At 40.2% G+C, this 14,588-nt stretch overlaps 1 pseudogene; it reads right to left on the bottom strand.

Annotated features, from left to right (window-relative positions):
* Positions 1-7,251: 7,251 nt before the first annotated feature.
* LOC149200509 (transmembrane 9 superfamily member 7 pseudogene) lies at positions 7,252-13,758 on the bottom strand (annotated as a pseudogene).
* Positions 13,759-14,588: the final 830 nt, after the last annotated feature.

The raw sequence follows: 14,588 nt of genomic DNA, 5'->3' as shown, positions 1-14,588 counted from the left end.
CCTATTCTCTGATATTTGAAGTGGCCTATTGATTTGTTCCCTATAAACTTCATGTTTAGCCAATTTAGACAGAGGAATGGCTATTTTCAGTTTGCCTATTTCTGTTTCTAAGTTAAAAGGTTTTTCCATTTGAATTCTTGTGTTGTGGAAAACAAGCTTTTCCTTTTCTGCTGTATTTTCAGTAACCTTCTGTTCATTATGAGCACTGTTTTGAAGTACATCTGTTTTAAAATTATTTTCAGGAGGACAGTTTAGATCTTCTTTTGAGGGAAGGGATGTGGATGGCTAATTTTTTGAGGGCTGTAAATCTAATATGTCCTGCACAGTGGGTTTCGTTGGGTTGGGATCTGTTCTAGCAGGGAGTTTTGTCAGGGCAGCTTTATCTTTTGTTTGCTTTGGCTGCTTGGTATCTTTCAGTTTGGCAGGTTCAGACACATCTATGGTTCTACTTCTTAATTTGTATTGTTTATGCACCTCATAGACCGCTGCATCATACCCTTCTCTGAAATCAAATGACTCTCTCGAGTTGGTTTGAAATTGATTGAAATTATGGGCCTCTTGGTCATCTTGTGTTAGAAAAATTTGTTGCTCACTGTTTAACCCCATTAAGTTGATTTGGGTGTCCTCTATAGGCTCACTAGAGGTTGAGGCTTCGACATAGTTCTCTTGAAATGGGGGTCTGATATTCTGATCAGGGCCAGCCTTCCCGGTGTTAGGATTTGAATTTTTTCTAAAGTTCGGATTCCTAGTGGTGTTACTTGGTTGACCCTCCCAAGAAGATTTTCTTTCAATGGTTTCCACCCTATCACCCAGCTTGTCCATGCCTTTGATGATTGCATCAAGTTTTTGTTCAAATGCTGAAGGCTCTTCTTTGAAAGTAGTCCTTCTTTCAGCTCTAGCTCGGGCTCTTTTAGAGATCAAATTTGCCTCTACACTAACAGCTATGCTTTGCATGTCTTCTAAGCTAGCAGGAGCTCTTTCTCTTAGCTGATATGCCATGTCAGAGTCAAATCCATCAGGGAATTTGATTAGGGCTAAGTCAGGTGGAGGTCTAAGGTTTTGAGGGATAGCATTGTACACATTGTTAAATCTAGCACAATAGTCTTGGACAGTTTCTTGCGGGCCTCTTTTTAAACTGTCATACTCTGATAGGATGTGCAATGGATCTTTCTTCTTTTCCCATCTGTTGAGAAAGGTTTGGTAAAGGGCATCTAAATCAGCAATTGTGTTTGCACCAAGTGCCCTAAACCAGGTCCTTACTTCACCGGTTAAACTTTGAACAAAAATTTTCATTCTGACATCATTGTCATCAATTTCATAGTTCTCAAAGTAGTCCATCATTTTCTTAGTGTGTTGTTGGGCTGTATAGGAGCCAGTACCATAAAAATGTGATTTTGCTCTGATAATCCTGAGGCATAGCCCCTGGATTTCCAGGTAACTGTAGAGGAGCATAATGGTTTGCCATATTTACAGGGATAAATGGGACGGCAGGAAGAAATAAGACAGCTGGAACAGCAGGGACAGCAGTGGAAATATGTGCGGTGGATGGGGGAGTGGAGAGAATGCTTTGAGGTGTGGATGAAGAACTAGGAGAGGCTGTAAAAAGGATTGCTACTCTTCCAGGAGTAAGATCAGATTTTGTAGGACTTTGTTGAACTATATCAAGGTCTAAATCAGCAGATCTTTCTAGATTTTCTTGTCTTCTAAGGGTCTTAGAGATCAAGTTGGGATTTTCAAAAACAGTTGGAGAGTCGGGATCAGGATTTGACCTAGTGTACCAGACTTTCTTCTTTGGAGCCAGCTTCTAAATTTGTTTTTGGTATTTTCTAGAAATGTTAAAGATCACAATTTTTGACAATATTTTGCAGGAAGCTCTTTTGGAATATAGGAGGCTTTGGGCTTTCCTTTGAATATGTTGGAACAGGGAGACTAATCAAATCTTTGGGACAGTTGTTTAAATCCTAAAGCTATACTGGAGATTGATTGAAGCAGCGTTTATTTACTCCTGTAAATTTACAGCAAGAACAATTTCAAAGGCTACCTGGCTAACTTCAGGCTCCATCTGTAGCTTTAGAAAATAGACAGCAGTTACAAACAGTCATTCAGTCCCCAACGGAGTCGCCAATGATGTTATCACTCAGGTTGTTCCCTGCCTCCAGAAGGGAATACGATTGAGGTAACCACTAACCAGTCTTTTAGCTGCAGATTCTAGCCAATCTGCAACCAGAGAGGGCTCTCTCTTTATAATTTAGATTTGTTTTGTTATGTTTTAGGCTAGTTATGAAGCATAAGTTTTGTTTGATGTTTGGAAGATGACATTCAATAGAGCAGGGTTGTAATGCAAGAGAACTTCAGACCATTGGGATGATGGAGTCTAATGCAAGTAAATCTTTGGGTATGGTGTTTTTGGCAATAGGAAAACTACAGAGCAAGATAATTAAAAGCAGAAACAATTTTCAAGCTGGAATAAGATGAAATGAAGTTAGGGAATGAAAGGAAATCAAGAATCTTTCATTATGCTAACAGAGGGAAATTGTATAAACATTATCAGGGAGCAGTTAAGGATTCCTTGATGATATTTAGAGTGAAAGAACCAGGGAGACAAGAGCAGTCAAGAATTCTTGCCTATGCTAGTCCTGTAGAAAACATAAGAAATTACAGGAATTGAACACAGAGTACAGCAAAGTAAATTCAGTGTTATCCTTCTTTCCTGTAACTTAGAGCATGAAATTTAGATGGTAAATAAAACACAAGTACAATAACACAAGAGTAAAGAAGACTTATTGATCCATGCATTAACACGAGAATTCTGCAATATATCCTTCTGCCATTGATTCCATAACCAGCAAATTCACCAGCAAAACATTCCAACAATCTTTATTTCAGAAGAGTTCTCAAAACATACAGCACAGGTCTAGAATGATATTCACCAGCCAACAACAATACATATCTTGGGGAAGTATTTATAGAAGAGTTTACAAAATATCCCATAGGAAAGTATCAAGTAATGAATTCATCCATCTACTTTGGCAAAGGCAATAACTGATTGTGGAAAAACCACGCAGAAATGAATGAAGGAGTAACTATGTTGTACTAGCCGCCTTAGGTGTTCCGCTTTTGTTGACTTTTTGGTTCAACTAGTCGGTTGACGGATGCTTCTCTGATTTGCGTTCCTGATGTGCTGTCACTTGCCACCTGTGCCTGAGTTTGTCTTAACGCCTTTTAGCGTGAATTCCATCCTTTGTCAATTTGATTTTCTGGTACGTGGCCCGTATATTTGAATTTGCTAATGTGTAGCTGACCAAAAAAGCAATAAAATTACCTTGGCAAAACCTCAAGCATGCCCTCCCACCATTGATCTGTAGGCAACTGGTGTCTCTGTAGCTTAATCAATGTTTCATTAGCTTCAGTGTATGTGTAGTAATTTGGTTGGACCTCAAAAAGATGATTTATTTCATCTTCAATACAAAACAAATTTTCCAATTTGTCATACAAAACCTGTCCAGAGGGAGGTACTGTCTCTTCTGTGCTGCTTGATGACACTGTGATTTGATTGGTGATATAGGTATTTACCCTTTAAGCATACTGTTCATGTGTTAACAGTCTTCCATTGCTGGTCAATAAGCTGGGAAACCCCTTGCTCTGCAACACTGCAAACTTTTGTCTGAAGGTATTTATTTCTGCTTGCATTTCTTGGCACTTTCTTTCCAAAGTCTGCACAAAATTCCTCATAGTCAGTACCTTCTTCACTAACAAGATTGTGTCTATTCTGTTCCTGATATCCAGAGCTGCTAACTGTTCTCTAGTATGAGTATTCAAAAAATGGATCATTTTGTTGGCCTCTTCAGGCTTGTTTGCAAATAATGTTCTAGCCCTTTGAGTCTCAAATTGAGCTATCCCTATCAACTCAATCTGGTCATGAATAGTCTGGATTGATGTCCATTGATCAATGATGGACTGGCCAATTTTACTCCACAAAATTGTGATTTTGATTTCTGTTAGTCTTGTGAAGAGTAAGGTCCTTTTCCAAGGCTTTTATCTTATTTTCCAGGGCCTTTACTTCCCTTGTCTTCTCAGCCACTGCCATTTTTGATTTGTCATAATTTACCTCAATCTTGGCTAATTTTTCTTTGGCTTCTTTTAATTCTGCCATTTGCAGTTCCAGAGCTTTGTTTCATCATTTCCTCCATACTCAGGCTGGCATCTTGTCCTGCTACTACTGTAGTTGTTGCTGTAACTGTTGCTGAAGTTGAGGTTGGAGCTGAGGTACCTGTTGTTGATGCCGGATCAGTAGGAGGGACTGTTGTGGTGACTATAGGAGGAGCAGTTTCAAGAATTATAGTTGTTTGAGCTGGCGGAGAGGCCAACTCTCCCTGTTTTTCTTGAAGCGCTGTGGTGGGCCCCAGTATTGTAGTAATAATGCTACAACTCTTGGAACTCCCTTCTTTAATTTTATCAACCCGGTAGTTCGTAACAAACTTGGAAGCGATGGTGTTGTATGCACAAGTACTAGCTCTTGCCGCAACTGTCACTTGGTCAGCTAGCACAAGTCCGCTAGGGGCTTAAGCCAACCTCTATGAGCTCTTAGAAGAAGCTTTTTAACTGATGGATGAAAGCTAACTCAAATGAAACTAATCTACTTGCGGAAAGAAACTGAAAGCCAAAAAGAAACGCAAACCCTAATTCTACCAGCTAGTCCTACTGACGCAAAGGAGAGCATGCAAACTACTGAAGAGATGCCATTACTTCTATGAAGGTAAAATACATGTGTCTAGACTACCTCTATCTAAAGAAAAATCTTTTTGTATTTTTGTTCAAGGTGTTGGAATTATCATGCATGTGCTTCTAACTGGCTTTTTACTGTGCAGGGGTAGATCAAGGGGAGAAATTCTTGGGAAAGGTTGGGAAGCTTCAGAGAGGGTCTAAGGGGTCCCTAACACCCTTCCAGAGAGTTTCACAAAGTTTGGCTGCCAAGAAACCTCATTCATGAGCTTCTGCAGGAAGTCTGCAGGGGTTCTACAGGATGTTTAGGATTTCTACAGGATGTTCTGTAATTTTTCTACAGGATGTTTAAAAATTGGATTTTGGAGGATGGGTGAGTGAGGTAAGGTGCATGAATGGATAGGGAGGCAGGGTAGGGGCCTGAAATGACCCAAGCACTGATGGATAGAGTTGAGGAGAAAGTGTAGATGGCTGGACTTGTTCCAAGAAGACTGAAGTAATGCTGCACAAAAGGTAGGGTTATGAGGGCAGTATGGCAACGTGAGGCAAGAAACCAAGTTAGTAGATGGAGAAGATGGGTTTGAGGGAGTCTGGGTAGACAGAGAAGTGGTACAGGTGCTCTGCAATTTGTGTTTCCAACTGAACCAACAAAGACATGCAAGAAAACAAAGATCTAGTTATGCTACCCTAATATGATCTAGCTAACAGTAACAAGAATGGACAACAACTTTATTTGCAAGGAAACCATGTATATTAACTATGCAATGAAGCATTCAAAGATCTGAACATGTAACCAACTTCTGGAAATGAAAACCAAACACTAATGATTGCATGGCAAAGCAAAGTCAGTGTTTTTATGGGCAACAAAGTCATCCTAGTCACAGCTCCTGATCCCACTGAGGGAGACGTGAAACCACAGATGTTTGTTGGCCCTTTTCTTGAAGCTTTTTCTGTTAACAACCTATCAACTAAATTTGAGCATGAAAAGTTATTTTACTCATCAAAAAAACAAACTAAATAACAAAACAAGATTTAGATCTAAATAGCAGATTTTATTCCAAAAATGCAGCAAAAACACATAAAGATAATCAAAGGAGGTATTGGGCGCTTGAGATGGGCCTAACCCCAAGAGCTATAGCCTCCTAAGAGAGATTTAGAGCTGGTGCAAAGCTTGATTCATCTTTATTGAGCAAGAAAAGAAGAGTTACATCAAAACTGTCCACAAGGAGAACTTGAAAATGAGCTGAAAGCAAAGCTAATCTATTGCCTAAAAATCGAAATACAAACTAGCTAACTTCTGCCTACAAAATGACTAACCATTGGCTACAAAATGACTAACCACTAGCTACAAATTGACTAACTACTAGCTAACCAAAATGAGGCCCTAAGCCTTCTTATTTATACAAATTGAGGACCCCAACAGTCCTCCTAAACTTTAGGGACTCAGCTGCCCAAAACTTGTAGTTAACAGCAGTCCTACTTGACTTGCTTAACTGCCCTTGTGCTAATTGATTTGGTGGCCCTTGAACTCCGAGCTGATGGTGGAGAATTCGAGGTAAGGGCCCATAAATGAAGGGGACACCTTCCTACAAATCCTCTCCCTTGTTCTCCCACGAATTTGGCTGCCAAGTGCTCATTAAGACCTTCAATTTTGTCTCCAAATTGACCAAAAAGGCTACACAAAGCACCCATTAGACTTGTTGGCATAATGACTAACCCAATTCACTCTATTAGCATAAATATAATAAAAAAAATGCAATAAACTAATGAGAATGGTGGATTAAGTCGAATTAGGAGGTTGAATGAGCCCAAATAATCATCCATTTTTGGGGCTCATCATCACCCCCCTACTGAAAGTGTTGCTCATCCTCTGAGCAACCAATCTATCTCCTCATCTTTGATGGCCCTGGTGGCCTCCCTGTCATCCCAAGCTTCTGAAGTGATTTCCTCTTCTCGGTCATGAAACCATGCTTTTCTCTCTGCTTCTTCCCACTGCCTGCTCCTTTTCCTAGAGAATTCTCAGCCTTGGTATGATTGTGCAAGTATATTCAATCATATGAAAGGAGATGAAACCAGTGGAGGATGGAAGAAAAGAGTGGTTGCATGCCTCCTCAACAGACTTCAAGCTTCAAATCCCTCTTCATAATTGATTCTGGCCTGCCCTAAGGCTTCTACAGGATGTTTCTGGTTAAAATACAGAACTTCCTGTAGAAAGTCCTGTAGCTTCCTGTAGAAGGTTGAACCATGACCAGATTGTGTCCGAACCCTGAAAAAATGAGTGTTCATGGAGGGAGTGGATGTGAGGATGCCTGGTAACTTGGTAGGGACCCTTATGCTTGTGTTGGGAGGCCCCCTTTCGGCATTGTTCCTGCAACATCTTTAGCGTTAACTCCCACAGCAGCACATTGACATTGGTGTCTCCTGTAATGTTGCCCAAAAACTTTTAAAACAACAGAAAAGGAGCAAGCACCATTCCCCTAAACCAAAACTTAAATGCCCCTCTGAAAAATGGTAGCTGCATGCAGAGCCTCAGTCGATCTTCACTGATGAGTATATTGTCCGTACAAACCAAAGGCATGCATAGAAACCTATTGTACCGGTCAGAACAAAAAATGAGTATGACATGATGGTCATGTAGCCAAAATATAAAACTCCAGAAACAAGCTTTGTCATCTCCAGCTTGGTGAAGAAATAGAATGTGGCATAGAGAAATAAGTAAAATGCTAAGGAGCCTGCAGTCAAATAAGGTCTCCACCACCAGTTGTAATCTTCACTGCACAATTCGAAGTAGCACAAGACAATGGTGATCTCTGCACATGTAACAATGAGGATCACAAAGACACTGAACAGGAACCCAAATATATAGTAGAACTGATGCAGCCATATTGAAGTTAATATGAAGAACAGTTCAATGAATACAGCTCCAAAAGGCAACATGCCTCCAATTGGTATTGAGAAAATGGGCTGCATATACCAAGCTTGCTCTGGAATCTGCCTGGGGATTTTATTGGTCTTCACTGGATCTTCAATTGCAGGTTTCTTGTAGCCAAAGTAATTGCCCACAAAGACCAACGGCACAGAAATTCCAAACCATAAAAGGACCAAGGCAAACATAGTCCCGAAAGGAACTGCACCAGATGATTTTTTCCCCATAGCAGTGCATTGAGAATAAAGACAATGCAAAAGGCAATGCCTGGAAACAAGAATGTTGTCTTCAGCGTGTTCCTCCTCCATTCTGTGCCCTTGAACATCTTATATAGACGTGACAATGCATACCTTGCAACACAAACCCATAAACACCCATAATAGCAGCATAGATGTCATTAAACCTCCACGGTTTGAAGGAGAAAGGAAACCAAGGACTGCAAATATCATTGTCACTGGTGTCATGGCAAAAAACTGAACTCCAGTTCCCACATAGACACAAAGTAAGCTTGCATTGGTTGGGGCCCTAACCACATCTCCATGGACCGACTTCCATCCTGTTTCCTCTTGAGCCTCATCCTGTGTTTCTAATTGGTTGTATTTTGAGATATCCCGGTACAATGTTCGCATCATGATCATTGCAACCATTCCGGAGAGAAATAAAACAATCATCAATGAGTTGATGATAGAGAACCAATGGATCTGATCATCTGTCATAAGAAGGTAAGTATCCCAACGTGATGCCCATTTCATAGGGCTCTCCCGGAAAGTAACATCACAAGTGAATATAACTTCTTTGTCTTCTACAACTTCTTGGGGAATCTCAGAATTTGACACTGTATGCTTGGTATTTGGATCACAAGTTGTCAAATGGGTTTTGACATTATCCCATGGTTGTTCATACTCATGCTTTACTCTCACTAAGAATTTCCACCCTCGACATGAATAGTCCAAGCTTCTTCGTATGCTAGGTTTCCTGTGGCGCAGCTTCCTGTAGAAACGCCTGTAGAGTGCCCGGCTTCTGTAGGATGTCTCTGCGCCTTTGAACGATCTTGGTATGCGGGAGAATTTTGAACAAGCCGAAAAACTTGGCGAAGGATGTCAGTTTAACAGAATTCAAAGGCAGAGGATTCAGTCGAAGAGGTTTGCAAGTGTAAATGAATCAGCAGTTAACGTGAGTCTTCAGCCGAGCATTCCTTTAATTACTGCGTGATTTGTGGTGAGGTGGCAGAGACTGTCAGGCCAGGGTAACTCCAGGATGAGCGGGAGAGAAAACTGATATATTTATTCATTAGCTAACTCATATTTATATACATGAATACAACGGATCAGTTCATCTTCTAGATGACTGTCCAGTTCACCCATCTGTTTTGGATTAGGTGTCAACATTCCCCCCCTTAATCTGAAGGGATGTTGGTGAGTCCAAGCATCGTTCTGAATCTTTTAATCTTTTCTCTTCCAAGCGCTTTGGTGAAGATGTCTGCAATTTGCTCGTTTGTGGAACAATGAAGGAGATGAATTGTTTTGGCCTCAACATGATGTCGGATCAGATGATATTTAGTATTGATGTGCTTAGTACGATCATGGAACTTTGGGTTCTTGGCCAACTTTATTGCAGATGTGTTATCAATCATGAGTGGAGTTGATTGTATTTGTTTTACCTGCAAATCTTCAAGAATTTTCCTGAGCCACACAATTTCTTTCGTTGCTTCAGCTGCTGCCACATATTCTGCTTCTGTTGTGGAATCTGCTGGTACTGATTGTTTGCGTGATCTCCAGGAGACAGCTCCTGATCCAATACTCATAGCATATCCTGAAGTAGATACCCAAGTTTCTTTGTCTCCATCGAAGTCTGAATCAGAGTATCCAATCAAGTTGAAGTCGTCCACCTGTGTATACTTGATTCCAAGGTCCTGAGTTCCCTTCAAGTACCTTAGAACTCTTTTTGCAGCAGACCAATGTCCCTCACAAGGCTTTTGCATAAACCTGGAGAGGATTCCAACAACAAATGAAATGTCTGGTCTGGTAGTAGTGAGGTAGATGAGACTTCCTACAAGCTGTCTATACTTTGTTGCATCCTCAAATTCCTTTCCTTCAATAGATGTGAGCTTCAAGTTTTGTTCCATTGGAGTACAAAGGGGATTGCACTCTGTCATGCCAAATCTGTTTAACAAATCTCCAATGTATTTCTTTTGAGAAAGAAATATGGACTTTGGATGTTGGGTTACTTCAATGCCAAGATAGTAATGAACATAGCCCAAATCAGTCATTTCAAAAAAATTTCCTAATTCTTTCTTTATGGATGCAATATAGCTTTCATTGTTCCCTGTCATTAAAATATCATCTACATATACCACAAGATATACAACTGTTTTGCCAACTTTCTTGACAAATAAAGTTGCATCATCAAGATCAAAATGATTGAAGTTGAGTTTTAGAAGATGCTCAGTTAGTTTTTCATACCAGGCTCGTGGTGCTTGTTTGAGGCCATACAAGGAATTCACAAGTTTGCATACTTTGTGTTCATGTCCTTTCACAACAAATCCTTCAGGCTGGGACATAAAAACATTCTTTTTTAGATCTCCATTCAAGAATGCAGTTTTTACATCCATTTGATGGACTTTCCAACCGTTCTAAGCAGCTAGTGCAAAGAGTGTCCGGATGGTTGCCCATTTTGCTGTGGGGGCAAAAGTTTCCTCATAATCGACCCCTTCCTTCTGTGGAAAACCTTTTGCCACAAGCCTAGCTTTGTGCTTGTCAAGTGAGCCATCATCTTTGTACTTGTTCTTGTAGACCCACTTGCAGCCAATTGGTTTGGTTCCAAATGGAGGATCAACCAGCTTCCAAGTGCCATTCTTTATGAGGGCATCATACTCCTTCTGCATCGCTTCTTTCCATTCATCATGAGAAGCAGCTTCTTTGAAGGAAGTTGGTTCAAAATCTGTAGACAAGTTCAATTCACAATCATAAGTAACATCCATATCAACAGGTGAATTAGAGTTATCTACATCACCTCCATCTTGTCGGTTTGTATTTCTGGTTCCTGTTTTTCCAATTTCATCAGGATGAACGCTTTCAAGTGTCTTTGTCAGCCACTTTAGGGGACCTTTCTGAGATGGTCCAGGCTGCTCTGTTGATTGAGTTGGGTCTGAATCAAGAATGAGTCTCCCAATTCTATCAATTACATCACTTAAAGCATCATCGGTTGTTGGAGTGTCATGCAGGGGAGATTGTTCTTCAGAAGGAGATTCCACATGTTGATCTAGTATAGGAATCCCCCCTTCAAGATGTGGAATCTGATTATCAAACTCTTGGAATGATTTCGGTTTTGTGAATCTATCCAAGTGATCAAGTTGCCGATCAACAACACTGTCAGATTTGGATGATTCAAGAAAAATGACATCTCTAGATAAAACAAACTTTTTATTTACTTCATCATAGAGGCGGTATGCTTTAGATGTGTTTGAATACCCCAGGAAGATACACTTACGACTTCTAGCACCAAGTTTGTTTCTATGTACCTTTGGTATTAAAGCATAACAGGTGGAACCAAATATCCTGAGATGTTTTACCGAAGGAACATGTCCATACCACAATTCATAAGGAGTCTTGTTTCTTATAGCACTAGATGGACATCTATTCTTTATATATGCAGCACATAGAACAGCATCAGCCCAAAACATTGTCTTTACATTTTTGAAGAAAAGCATGGATCGTACCATATTCAAAATTGTTCTGTTCATTCTTTCAGCGACACCATTCTGTTGAGGATTATAAGGCACAGTTGTTTGATGTTTAATCCCATGTTGGCGAAGATAGTGTTCAAATTCATTTGATGTATATTCTTTTCCATTATCAGTGCGAATAGACCCAATATGAGATTGTGCATCATTTTCAATCCACTTATGAAAATTCTTGAATGTTTGAAAAGCATCAGATTTGTTCTTCAATAAGTAAACCCAACACATTCTGGTGTAATCATCAATAAATGTCATGATATATTTATTTCCATTTGCAGAAGGAACAAGCATTGGACCACATAAATCTGAATGAATAAGTTCAAGCTTCCTATGTGCTCTTGAATGTGAATCATGAAAAGACTATTTGCTATGCTTTCCTAGAATGCAAGCATCACATTGTTTATGTTTTCTAGGAATTGTACGCAAACCAGCAACACCATTTTTCTTCAACAAGCGGAGACTATCATAGTTTAAATGTCCAAATCTAGCATGCCATAATAAACTTGATGGAAGTGTACCTTCTTCATGATGAGAAATATATGAAAAATGTTGTGCATGAGCAGAGGTTCCTTGCAGTTTAAGAAGTCTTTCTTCTTCTATACCCCTCATGACAAGTGAGTGGTCAAATGCCTTTCTTACCTCAAGCTTGCCATCAAACATATGAATGGAGTGACCTTGCTGGCGGATGTGGACCAGGGACAACAAGTTTCTTTTGAGCTGTGGGAGATATAGAACATGATCCATAAGAAAGTCTGGAAGACCAGGCAGTTTAAGCCTGATTGTGCCAAGCCCTGATGGCTTGATTTTTGACTGATCTGCAAAGTATACTGCTCCATCAACATTGTCAGTGAAATCTTCAAAAAAATCTTTCCTATGAGTCATATGACAGGTTGCTCCTGAATCAAGCAACCAGTCATTTTTCGAAGAAGCAAGTGAAGCATTAAACAAGTCTTCATTTACTCCAATGTTACATTGTGCCTCAATATAGTGAGCGGATTCAGGTGCTTTACCTTTGTCTGTGTCATCAGTTTTACCTTTCTTCTGATTTCTTCTCTGCTCAATCTTGTCCCATGGTAGCTTGCATGTAGAAGCATCATGTGATCCATTTCGTTTGCAGCGAATGCAGTGGAGATCTGCCTTTTCTGCTTGAGAATGTCTGCCCCCCCTGCCTCTGAAGTATCTTCCTCTTCCTCTTTGTCCACCTCTTCCTCTTGTAGAATCTTGAGCAGGATGCTTTTCTTTATGAGCAAGGCAAACAGTCTCTTCAGAAGATTCAGGGACTGTTTTCTTTCCAAAGGCTTTCTCTCTTTCAGCAAACTTTTTCACAAAAGACTCAAAGGTTATGTCTTTAAGATTTCCATTTGCTTGTAAGGACTCAAGATAATTGGAGTAGGTAGGATAGAGTGCTTTGAGAAAGGAAATAAGAGAGATATCCAGCTCAACCTTAGTGGATTTAATATCATGCATTATAGACTTTATTTCAGATGCAAGAGCAAGGGGATCATTATTTTTCAGTTCAAGAGTGAAGAGTTTAATCATGAGCTGAACAACTTCAAGTGCAGAATGTGAATCATAGAGTTCTTTTAGCTTTTGTAAAGCTTCAAAGGAAGTGGAATAGGATGAAATATGACGACTTACTTCTTCATTTACAGATGCTGCGATCAATGCATAGGCTTTGCTGTTCTTGTTTTCCCAAATGACAAGTTATTTATCTAATGTAGGCTGCACAGGGTCTTTGTCTTCTTCTCCGACACACACTCCTTTCCACAGCTCATTGTAGATGAGGGTGTGTTTTACCATCCGAGACCATTCATAATAGTTCTCCTTTCTAGTGAGAACTATTCCGACCATAGAGATGATTGAATGCATTCTGTAAAAAAAATACTTCTGCTTGATAAAAAAAATTCTACAAATCCCTCTAATGTGTGACAGAAGGCATCAGAATTTCATCACTTTATGCTTCAATACAGCATTACCAACAATAAAAAATTGTGCAATATCACTATATCACCTCCACAAATGCTTTGATATACAAAATGTTCTGACTGATATGACTTTGAATGCTTTTGAAAACTGCTTATATAACCCTTTTGAAAACTGCTTACAACACAATACTTAAAACTGCTATCATAAATACATATCAGCAGCACAACATTATACCGCCATTAAACTCATCTTTCTTGTCATTCTCAAACTTTTTTTGAGATGAATCAGGTTTAAATTCATATGGTTGTATGCATAAATAAACTGCGCAATACAGCCTTATAAAAAACATATCCTCCTGTCGCGCGGTTATTTGAACTCACTACTTTCTATACCATGAATGCAGTTTTTACCATCAAAACAGCGCATACCTTGCTGTCGACACCATCCCATCAATAACAAAAAGCTTTATACTTGCAACAGCAATATACCATGTCAGGCCTCAGAAAAAAAACAACGTATTCAAAAAAATATTCAAGCAGCTCATAACCAGGACAGTGCGCATTTAATCGAGAAGCAGTCGATGGATATTGAGGGAAATGACTGGGAAATCCGGTTGCTTGTGAACAAGGCGATCGATGTAGACGTAGCCTACGACGAGGCAGGAAGGACTACAGCTGGTGTACTTGTAAATCCGCTCCAGGTACTTGGCTATGGTGATGGCCGGACTGCGTATGCCGTGGAACACCGTTATCTTCTTTCCATTAGCGCATCAACGCTTCAGGCTTCATATCTTCAACGCATCAACGCTTCAGGCTTCATATCTTCTCCAGATGGGCCACATGCCTCCATGCGCTGGCTGTTCCTGGAGAGTAAAGATTGCAGTTGTAACGCCAATTGAATCAGTGATGAGCAGCGACGCAAATGGTGCAGAGATTTGAGTCCTCGAAGAGGGAGACGAGATAGGCCTCCGGATGAGCAACGGACTGCGGTTTGTCGGGTTTGGGAGAACTGGCAAACGCCCAAGTTTCTCTCTCAGGTCCTCAGAGCATGTTAAGCTCAAATTCTCAGAAGAATATGGATGAGAGAACCATCAATCAGCAGTGCATTAAGGGTAAGCTTTCGGCCTGGCAAAAACGTCCCTAAGGAGCGTTGGATGGGTGAACTTGCAGTTTGGGCGAGAGATGAAAAGCGACGAGAGTCAATGTATAACCGATACATTCAAATATTCATGCGCAGAGAGGGGCAGCGTCAGGTATTCCTTGCTGGCGGTATGTC

The sequence above is a fragment of the Pinus tabuliformis genome, chromosome 2_1 (genome assembly GCF_031772625.1).
Source record: "Pinus tabuliformis cultivar Carrire ecotype Pingquan chromosome 2_1, CPIR1, whole genome shotgun sequence".
Classification (NCBI taxonomy): Eukaryota; Viridiplantae; Streptophyta; class Pinopsida; order Pinales; family Pinaceae; genus Pinus; species Pinus tabuliformis.
The sequence above is the reverse complement of the archived record's forward strand: the minus strand, read 5'-3'. Positions and strand labels throughout refer to the sequence as shown.